A 16,240-nucleotide genomic window follows, 5' to 3' on the forward strand; every position below is an offset into this window, starting at 1 on the left:
ACCAATTTGAATGATTTTACTGAATTACAGTTCATATGAGGAAATCAGTCAACTGAAATAATTAAATTAGGCCCTAATTTTGCATTTCTAATTTAACCTTTATTTAACTAATCCATGGATTTCACATGACTGGGAATACAGATATGCTTATGTTTGTCATAGATACCTTAAAAGAAATGGGCCTCACAATGGGTCTCAGGATTTCGTCACGGTATTTCTGTGCATTCAAATTTCGATCAATAAAATGCAATTGTGTTCATTGTCCATAGCTTATGTCTGCCCATACCATAACCCCACCACCACCATGAGACACTCTGTTCACAACGTTGACATCAGCAAACCGCTCGCCCACACGACGCCATATGTCTGCGGTTGTGAGGCCAGTTGGACATACAGCCAAATTCACTAAAATGACATTGGAGGCAGCTAATGGTAGTGAAATTAACATTCAATTCTCTTGCAGCAGCTCTGGTGGACATTCCTGCAATCTGCATGCCAATTGCACGCTCCCTCAAAACTTGAGACATCTGTGGCATTATGTTGTAAAACTTCACATTCTAGAGTGGCCTTTTATTGTCCCCAGCACAAGGTGCACCTGTTTAATGACCATGCTTTTGAATCAGCTTCTTGATATGCCACACCTGTCAGGTGAATGAATTATCTTGTCAAAGGAGAAATACTCACTAACAGGGATGTAAACAAATTTGTGCACAATATTTTAGAGAACTAAGCTTGAGCTGTCCTTCTCCGATGCCGACGTAAGTAAGACATTTAAGCGTGTTAACCCTCGCAAGGCTGCCGGCATCCCTAGCCGCGTTCTCAGAGCATGTGCAGACCAGCTGGCTGGAGTGTTTACGGACATATTTCAATCTCTCCCTATCCCGGTCTGCTGTACCTACTTGCTTCAAGGTGTCCACCATTGTTCCTGTACCTAAGAAAGCAAAGATAACTGAACTAAATTAATGAAGTGCTTTGAGAGGCTAGTCAAGGATCATATCACCTCTACCTTACTTGATACCCTAGCATTCAACTCCATAGTACCCTCCAAGCCCATCATTAAGCTCGCGACCCTGGGTCTGAACCCCTGCTCTGTGGATCTAGGTCCTGGACTTCCTGACGGGCCGCCCCCAGTTGGTGAAAGTAGGAAACAACAAACGGTTGAACACAGCTGGCGCATCGTCAACCTCAGGAGGCTGAAGAAATGTGGCTTGGCACCTAAACCCTCACAAACTTTTACAGATAAACAATTGAGAGCATCCTGTTGGGCTGTATCACAGCCTGGTATGGCAACTGCACTGCCCACAACCGCAAGGCTCTTCAGAGGGTAGTGCTGTCTGCCCAACGCATCACCGAGAGCAAACTACCTGTCCTTCAGGACACCTACAGCACCAGATGTTACAGGAAGACCAAAAAGAGAATCAAGGACAACAACCACCCGAGCCACTGTCTGTTAATCCTGCTATTATCCAGAAGGTGAGGTCAGTACAGGTGCATCAAAGCTGTGACCGAGAGACTGAAAAACAGCTTCTATCTCAAGGCCATCAGACCGTTAAATAGCCATCACTAGGAGGCTTCCACCCAGCCATGTAACCCTGCACCTTAGAGGCTGCTGCCCTATATACATAGACTTGAAATCACTGGCCACTTAATAATGGAACACTAGTCAATTTAATAATGTTTACATATTTTTGCTTTACTTTATCTCATATGTAGATACTGTATTCTATTCTACTGTATTTTAGTCTATGCCACTGACATCGCTCATCCTAATATTTATGTATTCCTTAATTACATTATTTTACTTTTATGTTGTGTGTATTGTTGTGAATTTGTTAGATTTTACTGCACTGTTGGAGCTAGAAACAAAAGCATTTCACTACACCCGCAATAACATCTGCTAAACATGTGTATATGACAAATAAAATTTGATTTGATTTGTGCGTATGGAACATTTCTGGGATCTTTTTATTTATCCATTTGATTTGATTTGATTTGATCTTTTTATTTACACTTCACATTTACACTTTACATGTTACGTTTATATTTTGTTCAGTGTACCAACAAATAGGGCACTGACTGACAGCTGTCAGTGTAACTAGCTAGCATGCTAACCTTAGGTAAAAATATTTATTCTAGAAATAGACTCCTAGCCTACCTGTCAAGAGATGAGTCTCAGCTAAACTGTGCCTATACAAGCTGTTGACATGTTGAGATTTGAAGTTTGTCTGACTCTTGCCATTTGATAATTCCCGTGAAACTTTTTCGGATTCCAAATGTCATAGAAACAGAAAGCTAGCTCTCAGGTTTGGCACTTCAAGCCCAAATATATCAAACCTTGACTAAAACGATGACTTATTGACTTACATTGATGTTAAACATCATTGGTAAGCTCTAGACATTGTCTTTCAGATCAAAAAAGTGGATGCGTGGACTGGTGTGGGTGTTTAACAGACAATTTGTTTGTTTATATTGACATTTCATTAGATCCTTTTACAATATTATTTATTCATATTTTTTATTATCTAGATCCCTGAAATTCAACTCTGGACCTTGAAGCCAGTTCCACTGCGTTTTTTCATTGTTCCCCTCTAATTAGGGACTGATTTAGAGCTGGGACACCAGGTGGGTGCAATTAATTATCATGTAGAACTGAAAACCAGCAGGCTCCAGACCTCGTATGTTAAGAGTTGAATATCCCAGTTTATAGATGTAATATTTTTCATTGATTGAATATTATTGTTGTTAATTTCTTTGAAATGTTGTCGATAAAATATAATTTCCTTTTAGGAACCATTGCTGAAAATGTACTTGAAAATATAACAATGGTTCCTCTAAAACCTCTGACTACTGTGTGTGTGTAGCTCTATTTGAACCTCAGATCTACTTCAGGGACATTCATAGTTGTGACTCAGAGACCCCATTGGTTCCTATATGATCGCCTCCCCTAGATAGATAGTTGGTGTGTATGTATTGATATGTAGGCTACATGTGCCATTTTAAAATTGACGTAGTTCTGTCCTTGAGCTGTTCTTGTCTATTAATATTCTGTATTATGTCATGTTTCATGTTTTGTGTGGACCCCAGGAAGAGTAGCTGCTTCTATCACAACAGCTAATGGGGATCCTAATAAAATACCAATAAAATACCAAATACCTTTAGCATGACATCTTCATGTTTGTGTGACAGTTTTGAATGTGGGTCAAAAGGAAAATAAAAGTACTTTCTGAATGTCCTTCACTCCTGCCTGTCAAACACCGACCCTCACCGCCGTTAACAGAACCATGGGAAAACAGTGCTAGATAGGCAGGGGTGAAGTACACTGTCTACCTGTTGCCACTGCCTCCCGCTAGCACAGCAGGTTGGAGGCTAGGGCGACACTGTGTACTAGCTAGCTTGCTAGTGAGAGACACTGTGTGGTAGCTAGCTTGTCGCCCCAGCCTCCCACCTGCTGTGTACCAGAGTCCTCCTTAGGACAAGCTGACTGAGCTAGCACACAATGTCCTTCGCCCCTGCCTGCAGAACACCTGCCCACGCCGTTGTTAACAGAACTGTGGGAAAACAGTGTGTGAGGGAGGGTACGGTGTATGGTGTCTACTGGTGTACGGCTAGCTAGCTACCATTATTGCCCGCCCCTTCTTCTGTGGGGTTTATCGGCAGCTGGCATCCAACCTTAATGTGCATTACCCCACCTATTCTACTGGAGCAGCCCCACCTCCCGCCTGTCCTAACTTAAAAACGTAGTATAAAGAGGGGTTCCTGCACATGCAGAAATGCCCCGGATTGCAGACCGTAACTGCACCCTTGTCGTAGGACCTGGAGAAGCCAACTTATATAGGCAGAACACCTACAGGGCATTTCCATCGTCTTCTCAGCCTCATCTGTAAAATCATTACACTGACATAAATGTAAGAACATTAATGTTTTATGTCGAAATATGTGAAGACACCAAGAATGGCAAAGATTCGAACATGTTTCAACTCACAAATCTGATGGAGTATTGCTATATGTTCCCGCTTTCTAGCTAATGTAAATGCCTAACATGAAAGAATTGACAGGTCAATGAACAATGTTATAATTAGGGAAGAACAATATATCGGTGAACATATCGGAATCGGACGACATTAGCTAAAAATGCCAACATCTGTATCGGCCCGATGTCTAGTTTAACGCTGATCTGCAAAACCGATGTCAAAGATGACATGCATACCTATATAACGTAGGCACATGACGTAATGATGCCACGTAAACTTTTGCGCTACACGTGCAACACAGCATTCCTAACCTAGCCCACAATGTCTGCTGTGTGGATTGAGCAGTCAACAAGTCGAGTAGTCATTTGAAAGAGTAAGAACATTTCAGCGAGACAACGCAAAGGCGAAATCCATTAACACCAAGATAATGGAATTCATTGCCCTTGACAATCAACCATTTTCTGGTATTGGCTATCGCCGACTGGCCTAGCACCGGTACACATTACCAAGTGCTCTATTTTTCAGACGTTGCCCTACCGGAGTTACACAGTAATACTGCGATTAGCTTCACGACATACATACTATGGAACGCCGTTTGGGTCTTTGCGTGTTCAAAAAAGATACAAAGCTGCCAAGCTGTACAAAAAAGTCTGCAAACACTGGCCACGAACGATGTGTTTACAATGCCGCGTTGGTAATATAGCATAATTTGTTCGACTGCAACTTCTGGGGTTGTCACTTGCTGTTCGCCTATTGAAATTACTTAAAAATCATACAATGTGATTTTCTGGAGTTTTGTTTTAGATTCTGTCTCTCACAGTTGAAGTGTACCTATGATAAAAATTACAGACCTCTACATCCTTTGTAAGTAGGAAAACCTGCAAAATCGGCAGTGTATCTCATACTTGTTCTCCCCACTGTATATATGGGGGATACAACCATCCCTGCAGAATTTACTGCGAAGAGACAGAGTCAATCAAATCAATCAATCACTTGTTTTTGTACTGTCCATATGTACAGTGCCTTGCGAAAGTATTCGGCCCCCTTTCTGTAGAATCTCCATCCGTTTCTTTTGTGTCCATGTTTTCCAAAAACTCTGTTAAATATCTGCTCTGAATGAAGACTCAACATGTCTGAAGAAAGAATGGGGTGTCAGCTATGACATGACACCTTGACTTTGTCAAAATCTATTTTGGTCATTGAACAGTAAGTGAAGTGGATTTACACCCGGTGACAGAATTGCAGAAACAGAACTTCATCATGGGTCCCTGATCGGTACTACCCAGAAATGCATCATAATGGATATGATGGTCATTCTCTTCATGGTGATGTATCCTGAATAGGTACACAGAGGTAGAAATATGCAATATCCTCCTTTGCATATTTGGGTATTATTCTACACACAGGCTATTCTTTTTTATGAGCTCTTTAATGAGTACAGTATAGTTCAGTACAGTACAATACAGTTCATTATAGTGTACTCAACTCTAGTGTGCTCTACTGTGTTCTGTACTGAACTCTACTCCATTCCACTCTACTGTACAGTATAGGACTGCAGTAAACTATACTCTACTGTACTTTTCTTTACTGTACTGTACTCTACTGTACTGTAACGTACGTACGTACTGTACTTTATTCAATAGGGATGTGCATCTTTTCCTTTCAAGACGATTGGATATGTACATGAACGATACGTTTGTGTGTGTGCGTGTGTGTGTGTGTGTGCGTGTGTAAATGATGTCTGTCTATGGTGTATGAACTTTTTCGGCACCTGAGCTGAGCCATAAGGGAGACTAGAAATCTACCACCCCACTACCACTATCAGATCACAGTTTGGTTCTGAAATCACCCTCCCCCACTAATTAACTTCTCATTACCATTTACAAATTAGCTATGACATAGCCAATGAATATATAGAACTTTAGATTTCATCCCCATCTCAAAATCAAATGGTTTTGACCGTTTTAAAGTTTTTACTGCAAAGCAGTGAGCCTCGCAAAGGTGATTGCTGTCCTCGTTATTAAATAATTAACTTTACCCTGTATATCTAAAATGAAACATATAAAAAAATAAATATTTAACCTTTATTTAACTAGGCAAGTCAGTTAAGACAAAATTCTTATTTACAATGACGGCCTCCCAAAGGCAAAAGGCCTCCTGCGGGGACGGGGGCTGGGATTAAAATATATATATACAGTGCCTTGCGAAAGTATTCGGCCCCCTTGAACTTTGCGACCGTTTGCCACATTTCAGGCTTCAAACATAAAGATATAAAACTGTATTTTTTTGTGAAGAATCAACAACAAGTGGGACACAATCATGAAGTGGAACGACATTTATTGGATATTTCAAACTTTTTTAACAAATCAAAAACTGAAAAATTGGGCGTGCAAAATTATTCAGCCCCCTTAAGTTAATACTTTGTAGCGCCACCTTTTGCTGCGATTACAGCTGTAAGTCGCTTGGGGTATGTCTCTATCAGTTTTGCACATCGAGAGACTGACATTTTTTCCCATTCCTCCTTGCAAAACAGCTCGAGCTCAGTGAGGTTGGATGGAGAGCATTTGTGAACAGCAGTTTTCAGTTCTTTCCACAGATTCTCGATTGGATTCAGGTCTGGACTTTGACTTGGCCATTCTAACACCTGGATATGTTTATTTTTGAACCATTCCATTGTAGATTTTGCTTTATGTTTTGGATCATTGTCTTGTTGGAAGACAAATCTCTGTCCCAGTCTCAGGTCTTTTGCAGACTCCATCAGGTTTTCTTCCAGAATTGTCCTGTATTTGGCTCCATCCATCTTCCCATCAATTTTAACCATCTTCCCTGTCCCTGCTGAAGAAAAGCAGGCCCAAACCATGATGCTGCCACCACCATGTTTGACAGTGGGGATGGTGTGTTCAGCTGTGTTGCTTTTACGCCAAACATAACATTTTGTATTGTTGCCAAAAAGTTCAATTTTGGTTTCATCTGACCAGAGCACCTTCTTCCACATGTTTGGTGTGTCTCCCAGGTGGCTTGTGGCAAACTTTAAACGACACTTTTTATGGATATCTTTAAGAAATGGCTTTCTTCTTGCCACTCTTCCATAAAGGCCAGATTTGTGCAATATACGACTGATTGTTGTCCTATGGACAGAGTCTCCCACCTCAGCTGTAGATCTCTGCAGTTCATCCAGAGTGATCATGGGCCTCTTGGCTGCATCTCTGATCAGTCTTCTCCTTGTATGAGCTGAAAGTTTAGAGGGACGGCCAGGTCTTGGTAGATTTGCAGTGGTCTGATACTCCTTCCATTTCAATATTATCGCTTGCACAGTGCTCCTTGGGATGTTTAAAGCTTGGGAAATCTTTTTGTATCCAAATCCGGCTTTAAACTTCTTCACAACAGTATCTCGGACCTGCCTGGTGTGTTCCTTGTTCTTCATGATGCTCTCTGCGCTTTTAACGGACCTCTGAGACTATCACAGTGCAGGTGCATTTATACGGAGACTTGATTACACACAGGTGGATTGTATTTATCATCATTAGTCATTTAGGTCAACATTGGATCATTCAGAGATCCTCACTGAACTTCTGGAGAGAGTTTGCTGCACTGAAAGTAAAGGGGCTGAATCATTTTGCACGCCCAATTTTTCAGTTTTTGATTTGTTAAAAAAGTTTGAAATATCCAATAAATCTCGTTCCACTTCATGATTGTGTCCCACTTGTTGTTGATTCTTCACAAAAAAATACAGTTTTATATCTTTATGTTTGAAGCCTGAAATGTGGCAAAAGGTCGCAAAGTTCAAGGGGGCCGAATACTTTCGCAAGGCACTGTAGCTTGTTTTTGGTCGCAGGTTCAGGAATGGCAGAACATTTTAACGTTTTCTTGGCGCTAACTCTGCAAATAGCACTGCTGGGTGATTTGAAAAGTCATAGTCAATTGATAAATAATATAATAATACTCTTTGAATTAAAAAAAAATATTTAACTGTTACTCGTTTCAGGCATTGGTCTACCTTACAGGAAAGGCATTTAAACATAAACATATATTTGTTTTATCAAAATGCAAACTTGTATGCCATCTCTAAATAGGAATAAAATTGTTAAATTACGAGCCTAGTTGGTTTAGCCACGGAAAAAAACAGGAACCTTCCCACTAGCCATGATTGGCTGTGATAATGGACACGTCGAGAGATGGTTTCGTTAAATAGCCATCACTAGGAGGCTTCCACCCAGCCATGTAACCCTGCACCTTAGAGGCTGCTGCCCTATATACATAGACTTGAAATCACTGGCCACTTAATAATGGAACACTAGTCAATTTAATAATGTTTACATATTTTTGCTTTACTTTATCTCATATGTAGATACTGTATTCTATTCTACTGTATTTTAGTCTATGCCACTGACATCGCTCATCCTAATATTTATGTATTCCTTAATTACATTATTTTACTTTTATGTTGTGTGTATTGTTGTGAATTTGTTAGATTTTACTGCACTGTTGGAGCTAGAAACAAAAGCATTTCACTACACCCGCAATAACATCTGCTAAACATGTGTATATGACAAATAAAATTTGATTTGATTTGTGCGTATGGAACATTTCTGGGATCTTTTTATTTATCCATTTGATTTGATTTGATTTGATCTTTTTATTTACACTTCACATTTACACTTTACATGTTACGTTTATATTTTGTTCAGTGTACCAACAAATAGGGCACTGACTGACAGCTGTCAGTGTAACTAGCTAGCATGCTAACCTTAGGTAAAAATATTTATTCTAGAAATAGACTCCTAGCCTACCTGTCAAGAGATGAGTCTCAGCTAAACTGTGCCTATACAAGCTGTTGACATGTTGAGATTTGAAGTTTGTCTGACTCTTGCCATTTGATAATTCCCGTGAAACTTTTTCGGATTCCAAATGTCATAGAAACAGAAAGCTAGCTCTCAGGTTTGGCACTTCAAGCCCAAATATATCAAACCTTGACTAAAACGATGACTTATTGACTTACATTGATGTTAAACATCATTGGTAAGCTCTAGACATTGTCTTTCAGATCAAAAAAGTGGATGCGTGGACTGGTGTGGGTGTTTAACAGACAATTTGTTTGTTTATATTGACATTTCATTAGATCCTTTTACAATATTATTTATTCATATTTTTTATTATCTAGATCCCTGAAATTCAACTCTGGACCTTGAAGCCAGTTCCACTGCGTTTTTTCATTGTTCCCCTCTAATTAGGGACTGATTTAGAGCTGGGACACCAGGTGGGTGCAATTAATTATCATGTAGAACTGAAAACCAGCAGGCTCCAGACCTCGTATGTTAAGAGTTGAATATCCCAGTTTATAGATGTAATATTTTTCATTGATTGAATATTATTGTTGTTAATTTCTTTGAAATGTTGTCGATAAAATATAATTTCCTTTTAGGAACCATTGCTGAAAATGTACTTGAAAATATAACAATGGTTCCTCTAAAACCTCTGACTACTGTGTGTGTGTAGCTCTATTTGAACCTCAGATCTACTTCAGGGACATTCATAGTTGTGACTCAGAGACCCCATTGGTTCCTATATGATCGCCTCCCCTAGATAGATAGTTGGTGTGTATGTATTGATATGTAGGCTACATGTGCCATTTTAAAATTGACGTAGTTCTGTCCTTGAGCTGTTCTTGTCTATTAATATTCTGTATTATGTCATGTTTCATGTTTTGTGTGGACCCCAGGAAGAGTAGCTGCTTCTATCACAACAGCTAATGGGGATCCTAATAAAATACCAATAAAATACCAAATACCTTTAGCATGACATCTTCATGTTTGTGTGACAGTTTTGAATGTGGGTCAAAAGGAAAATAAAAGTACTTTCTGAATGTCCTTCACTCCTGCCTGTCAAACACCGACCCTCACCGCCGTTAACAGAACCATGGGAAAACAGTGCTAGATAGGCAGGGGTGAAGTACACTGTCTACCTGTTGCCACTGCCTCCCGCTAGCACAGCAGGTTGGAGGCTAGGGCGACACTGTGTACTAGCTAGCTTGCTAGTGAGAGACACTGTGTGGTAGCTAGCTTGTCGCCCCAGCCTCCCACCTGCTGTGTACCAGAGTCCTCCTTAGGACAAGCTGACTGAGCTAGCACACAATGTCCTTCGCCCCTGCCTGCAGAACACCTGCCCACGCCGTTGTTAACAGAACTGTGGGAAAACAGTGTGTGAGGGAGGGTACGGTGTATGGTGTCTACTGGTGTACGGCTAGCTAGCTACCATTATTGCCCGCCCCTTCTTCTGTGGGGTTTATCGGCAGCTGGCATCCAACCTTAATGTGCATTACCCCACCTATTCTACTGGAGCAGCCCCACCTCCCGCCTGTCCTAACTTAAAAACGTAGTATAAAGAGGGGTTCCTGCACATGCAGAAATGCCCCGGATTGCAGACCGTAACTGCACCCTTGTCGTAGGACCTGGAGAAGCCAACTTATATAGGCAGAACACCTACAGGGCATTTCCATCGTCTTCTCAGCCTCATCTGTAAAATCATTACACTGACATAAATGTAAGAACATTAATGTTTTATGTCGAAATATGTGAAGACACCAAGAATGGCAAAGATTCGAACATGTTTCAACTCACAAATCTGATGGAGTATTGCTATATGTTCCCGCTTTCTAGCTAATGTAAATGCCTAACATGAAAGAATTGACAGGTCAATGAACAATGTTATAATTAGGGAAGAACAATATATCGGTGAACATATCGGAATCGGACGACATTAGCTAAAAATGCCAACATCTGTATCGGCCCGATGTCTAGTTTAACGCTGATCTGCAAAACCGATGTCAAAGATGACATGCATACCTATATAACGTAGGCACATGACGTAATGATGCCACGTAAACTTTTGCGCTACACGTGCAACACAGCATTCCTAACCTAGCCCACAATGTCTGCTGTGTGGATTGAGCAGTCAACAAGTCGAGTAGTCATTTGAAAGAGTAAGAACATTTCAGCGAGACAACGCAAAGGCGAAATCCATTAACACCAAGATAATGGAATTCATTGCCCTTGACAATCAACCATTTTCTGGTATTGGCTATCGCCGACTGGCCTAGCACCGGTACACATTACCAAGTGCTCTATTTTTCAGACGTTGCCCTACCGGAGTTACACAGTAATACTGCGATTAGCTTCACGACATACATACTATGGAACGCCGTTTGGGTCTTTGCGTGTTCAAAAAAGATACAAAGCTGCCAAGCTGTACAAAAAAGTCTGCAAACACTGGCCACGAACGATGTGTTTACAATGCCGCGTTGGTAATATAGCATAATTTGTTCGACTGCAACTTCTGGGGTTGTCACTTGCTGTTCGCCTATTGAAATTACTTAAAAATCATACAATGTGATTTTCTGGAGTTTTGTTTTAGATTCTGTCTCTCACAGTTGAAGTGTACCTATGATAAAAATTACAGACCTCTACATCCTTTGTAAGTAGGAAAACCTGCAAAATCGGCAGTGTATCTCATACTTGTTCTCCCCACTGTATATATGGGGGATACAACCATCCCTGCAGAATTTACTGCGAAGAGACAGAGTCAATCAAATCAATCAATCACTTGTTTTTGTACTGTCCATATGTACAGTGCCTTGCGAAAGTATTCGGCCCCCTTTCTGTAGAATCTCCATCCGTTTCTTTTGTGTCCATGTTTTCCAAAAACTCTGTTAAATATCTGCTCTGAATGAAGACTCAACATGTCTGAAGAAAGAATGGGGTGTCAGCTATGACATGACACCTTGACTTTGTCAAAATCTATTTTGGTCATTGAACAGTAAGTGAAGTGGATTTACACCCGGTGACAGAATTGCAGAAACAGAACTTCATCATGGGTCCCTGATCGGTACTACCCAGAAATGCATCATAATGGATATGATGGTCATTCTCTTCATGGTGATGTATCCTGAATAGGTACACAGAGGTAGAAATATGCAATATCCTCCTTTGCATATTTGGGTATTATTCTACACACAGGCTATTCTTTTTTATGAGCTCTTTAATGAGTACAGTATAGTTCAGTACAGTACAATACAGTTCATTATAGTGTACTCAACTCTAGTGTGCTCTACTGTGTTCTGTACTGAACTCTACTCCATTCCACTCTACTGTACAGTATAGGACTGCAGTAAACTATACTCTACTGTACTTTTCTTTACTGTACTGTACTCTACTGTACTGTAACGTACGTACGTACTGTACTTTATTCAATAGGGATGTGCATCTTTTCCTTTCAAGACGATTGGATATGTACATGAACGATACGTTTGTGTGTGTGCGTGTGTGTGTGTGTGTGCGTGTGTAAATGATGTCTGTCTATGGTGTATGAACTTTTTCGGCACCTGAGCTGAGCCATAAGGGAGACTAGAAATCTACCACCCCACTACCACTATCAGATCACAGTTTGGTTCTGAAATCACCCTCCCCCACTAATTAACTTCTCATTACCATTTACAAATTAGCTATGACATAGCCAATGAATATATAGAACTTTAGATTTCATCCCCATCTCAAAATCAAATGGTTTTGACCGTTTTAAAGTTTTTACTGCAAAGCAGTGAGCCTCGCAAAGGTGATTGCTGTCCTCGTTATTAAATAATTAACTTTACCCTGTATATCTAAAATGAAACATATAAAAAAAAAAATATTTAACCTTTATTTAACTAGGCAAGTCAGTTAAGACAAAATTCTTATTTACAATGACGGCCTCCCAAAGGCAAAAGGCCTCCTGCGGGGACGGGGGCTGGGATTAAAATATATATATACAGTGCCTTGCGAAAGTATTCGGCCCCCTTGAACTTTGCGACCGTTTGCCACATTTCAGGCTTCAAACATAAAGATATAAAACTGTATTTTTTTGTGAAGAATCAACAACAAGTGGGACACAATCATGAAGTGGAACGACATTTATTGGATATTTCAAACTTTTTTAACAAATCAAAAACTGAAAAATTGGGCGTGCAAAATTATTCAGCCCCCTTAAGTTAATACTTTGTAGCGCCACCTTTTGCTGCGATTACAGCTGTAAGTCGCTTGGGGTATGTCTCTATCAGTTTTGCACATCGAGAGACTGACATTTTTTCCCATTCCTCCTTGCAAAACAGCTCGAGCTCAGTGAGGTTGGATGGAGAGCATTTGTGAACAGCAGTTTTCAGTTCTTTCCACAGATTCTCGATTGGATTCAGGTCTGGACTTTGACTTGGCCATTCTAACACCTGGATATGTTTATTTTTGAACCATTCCATTGTAGATTTTGCTTTATGTTTTGGATCATTGTCTTGTTGGAAGACAAATCTCTGTCCCAGTCTCAGGTCTTTTGCAGACTCCATCAGGTTTTCTTCCAGAATTGTCCTGTATTTGGCTCCATCCATCTTCCCATCAATTTTAACCATCTTCCCTGTCCCTGCTGAAGAAAAGCAGGCCCAAACCATGATGCTGCCACCACCATGTTTGACAGTGGGGATGGTGTGTTCAGCTGTGTTGCTTTTACGCCAAACATAACATTTTGTATTGTTGCCAAAAAGTTCAATTTTGGTTTCATCTGACCAGAGCACCTTCTTCCACATGTTTGGTGTGTCTCCCAGGTGGCTTGTGGCAAACTTTAAACGACACTTTTTATGGATATCTTTAAGAAATGGCTTTCTTCTTGCCACTCTTCCATAAAGGCCAGATTTGTGCAATATACGACTGATTGTTGTCCTATGGACAGAGTCTCCCACCTCAGCTGTAGATCTCTGCAGTTCATCCAGAGTGATCATGGGCCTCTTGGCTGCATCTCTGATCAGTCTTCTCCTTGTATGAGCTGAAAGTTTAGAGGGACGGCCAGGTCTTGGTAGATTTGCAGTGGTCTGATACTCCTTCCATTTCAATATTATCGCTTGCACAGTGCTCCTTGGGATGTTTAAAGCTTGGGAAATCTTTTTGTATCCAAATCCGGCTTTAAACTTCTTCACAACAGTATCTCGGACCTGCCTGGTGTGTTCCTTGTTCTTCATGATGCTCTCTGCGCTTTTAACGGACCTCTGAGACTATCACAGTGCAGGTGCATTTATACGGAGACTTGATTACACACAGGTGGATTGTATTTATCATCATTAGTCATTTAGGTCAACATTGGATCATTCAGAGATCCTCACTGAACTTCTGGAGAGAGTTTGCTGCACTGAAAGTAAAGGGGCTGAATCATTTTGCACGCCCAATTTTTCAGTTTTTGATTTGTTAAAAAAGTTTGAAATATCCAATAAATCTCGTTCCACTTCATGATTGTGTCCCACTTGTTGTTGATTCTTCACAAAAAAATACAGTTTTATATCTTTATGTTTGAAGCCTGAAATGTGGCAAAAGGTCGCAAAGTTCAAGGGGGCCGAATACTTTCGCAAGGCACTGTAGCTTGTTTTTGGTCGCAGGTTCAGGAATGGCAGAACATTTTAACGTTTTCTTGGCGCTAACTCTGCAAATAGCACTGCTGGGTGATTTGAAAAGTCATAGTCAATTGATAAATAATATAATAATACTCTTTGAATTAAAAAAAAATATTTAACTGTTACTCGTTTCAGGCATTGGTCTACCTTACAGGAAAGGCATTTAAACATAAACATATATTTGTTTTATCAAAATGCAAACTTGTATGCCATCTCTAAATAGGAATAAAATTGTTAAATTACGAGCCTAGTTGGTTTAGCCACGGAAAAAAACAGGAACCTTCCCACTAGCCATGATTGGCTGTGATAATGGACACGTCGAGAGATGGTTTCGGATTGGTCTGTTATGCAGCACGCTTCTGTCTATAACATGAGCTCAGTATGTGTAGGTAATCCTTTTTAACGTGTCTATTTTGAAAGATATCACGAAGAACTGCATAAGTGTTGCTAATTGCTCTCCTCTTTCTGGAGGACCGAGTTTTAAAATCAGTGGGATACCCTGTGGAAGCAGAGTATGATATCTAAGAAGATGGAGAAAATTCTGGCCTTTTGGCAAACTCAAAGCGGGCTGTCATGTGCCTTTTACTGAAAAGTGGCTTCCATCTGGCCACTCTACCATAAAGGACTGATTGGTATAGTGCTACAGAGATGGTTGTCCTTCTGGAAGGTTCTCCCATCTCCACAGAGGAACTCTGGAGCTCTGTCAGAGTGACCATCTGTTCGTGGTCACCTCCTTGACAAAGGCCCTTCTCCCCCGATTGCTCAGTTGGCCGGGCAGCCAGCTCTAGGAAGAGTCTTGGTGGTTCCAAACTTCTTCCATTTAAGAATGAAGGAGGCCGCTGTGTTCCTGGGGACCTTCAAAGCTGCAGAAATGTTTTGGTACCCTTCCCCAGGTCTGTGCCTCGACACAATCCTGTCTCAGAGCTCTACGGACAATTCCTTCAACCTCGTGGCTTGGTTTTTGCTCTGACATGCACTGTCAAATGTGGGACCTTATATATACACAGGTGTGTGCCTTTCCAAATAATATCCAAGCAATTTAATTAACCACAGGTGGACTCCCATCAAGTTGTAGAAACAAGAGGAGGAGGAGGAAGAGGAGATGGGAGGAGGAATAGGAGATGGGAGGAGGTAGACGGGGGAGGAGGGAGGAAGAAGGATTAGTTGGGATAAGGAGGAGATGGAAGAAAGAAGATCAAGGGAAGAGGTGGGAGGAGTAAGAGGAGATGGGAGGAGGAGTAGGAAGCGTCAGGAGAAAAAGGTAGGAGGAGGGAGCGTGTGGCTGGTGAGAATGAAAGGATGTGGGATACCAATGGGCAACCACTCAAACCCCAACATGTGACAGTAGTTATTCCAACCAAGTCGCTCAAGATCCAATGCGCACATTGGGAGATGCATTCAAAACCAGCCTCTAGTGGCAACAGTGAGCATTATTGGTGTTGCAGATATCTCCCTCTCTCCCTTTCCCTTTCCCTTTCCCTTTCCCCCTCTCCCTGTCCCTGTCCCTGTCCCTTTCCCTCCCCGCCAGGAGTGGCTTTAGTGGGGATCATTAACTGAGCTCTGAGGGAAGTTAAACTCCTAGGAATACAGCCAACACAGATACGCATGCTCACTATCACACATGCACAACCAACAGGTTTCAACATCAGAGGAAGAGAGGAGCGAATCAGACCCAGATTATAACTACTCTCTTAGAGCTCCACTGAGAAACCTTTGATGTTTCACAACCTCTGGCAAAGACCTGCTAAAGTCTGGCGGTACCTCTGCCAGTGTGTCTGTGTATCTGTTACACTGTTGTCTTTATCCTCAGTTT

The 16,240-nt window shown here is 41.1% G+C and overlaps 1 protein-coding gene across 3 annotated transcripts in view; it reads right to left on the minus strand.

Moving 5' to 3' along the window:
• Positions 1–16,240, minus strand: part of edar (ectodysplasin A receptor) — a 57,776-nt gene that overhangs the window by 26,843 nt on the left and 14,693 nt on the right. The window lies entirely within an intron of this gene.

The sequence above is a fragment of the Oncorhynchus mykiss genome, chromosome 22 (assembly GCF_057628025.1).
Source record: "Oncorhynchus mykiss isolate SJ-2025 chromosome 22, ASM5762802v1, whole genome shotgun sequence".
NCBI lineage: Eukaryota > Metazoa > Chordata > Actinopteri > Salmoniformes > Salmonidae > Oncorhynchus > Oncorhynchus mykiss.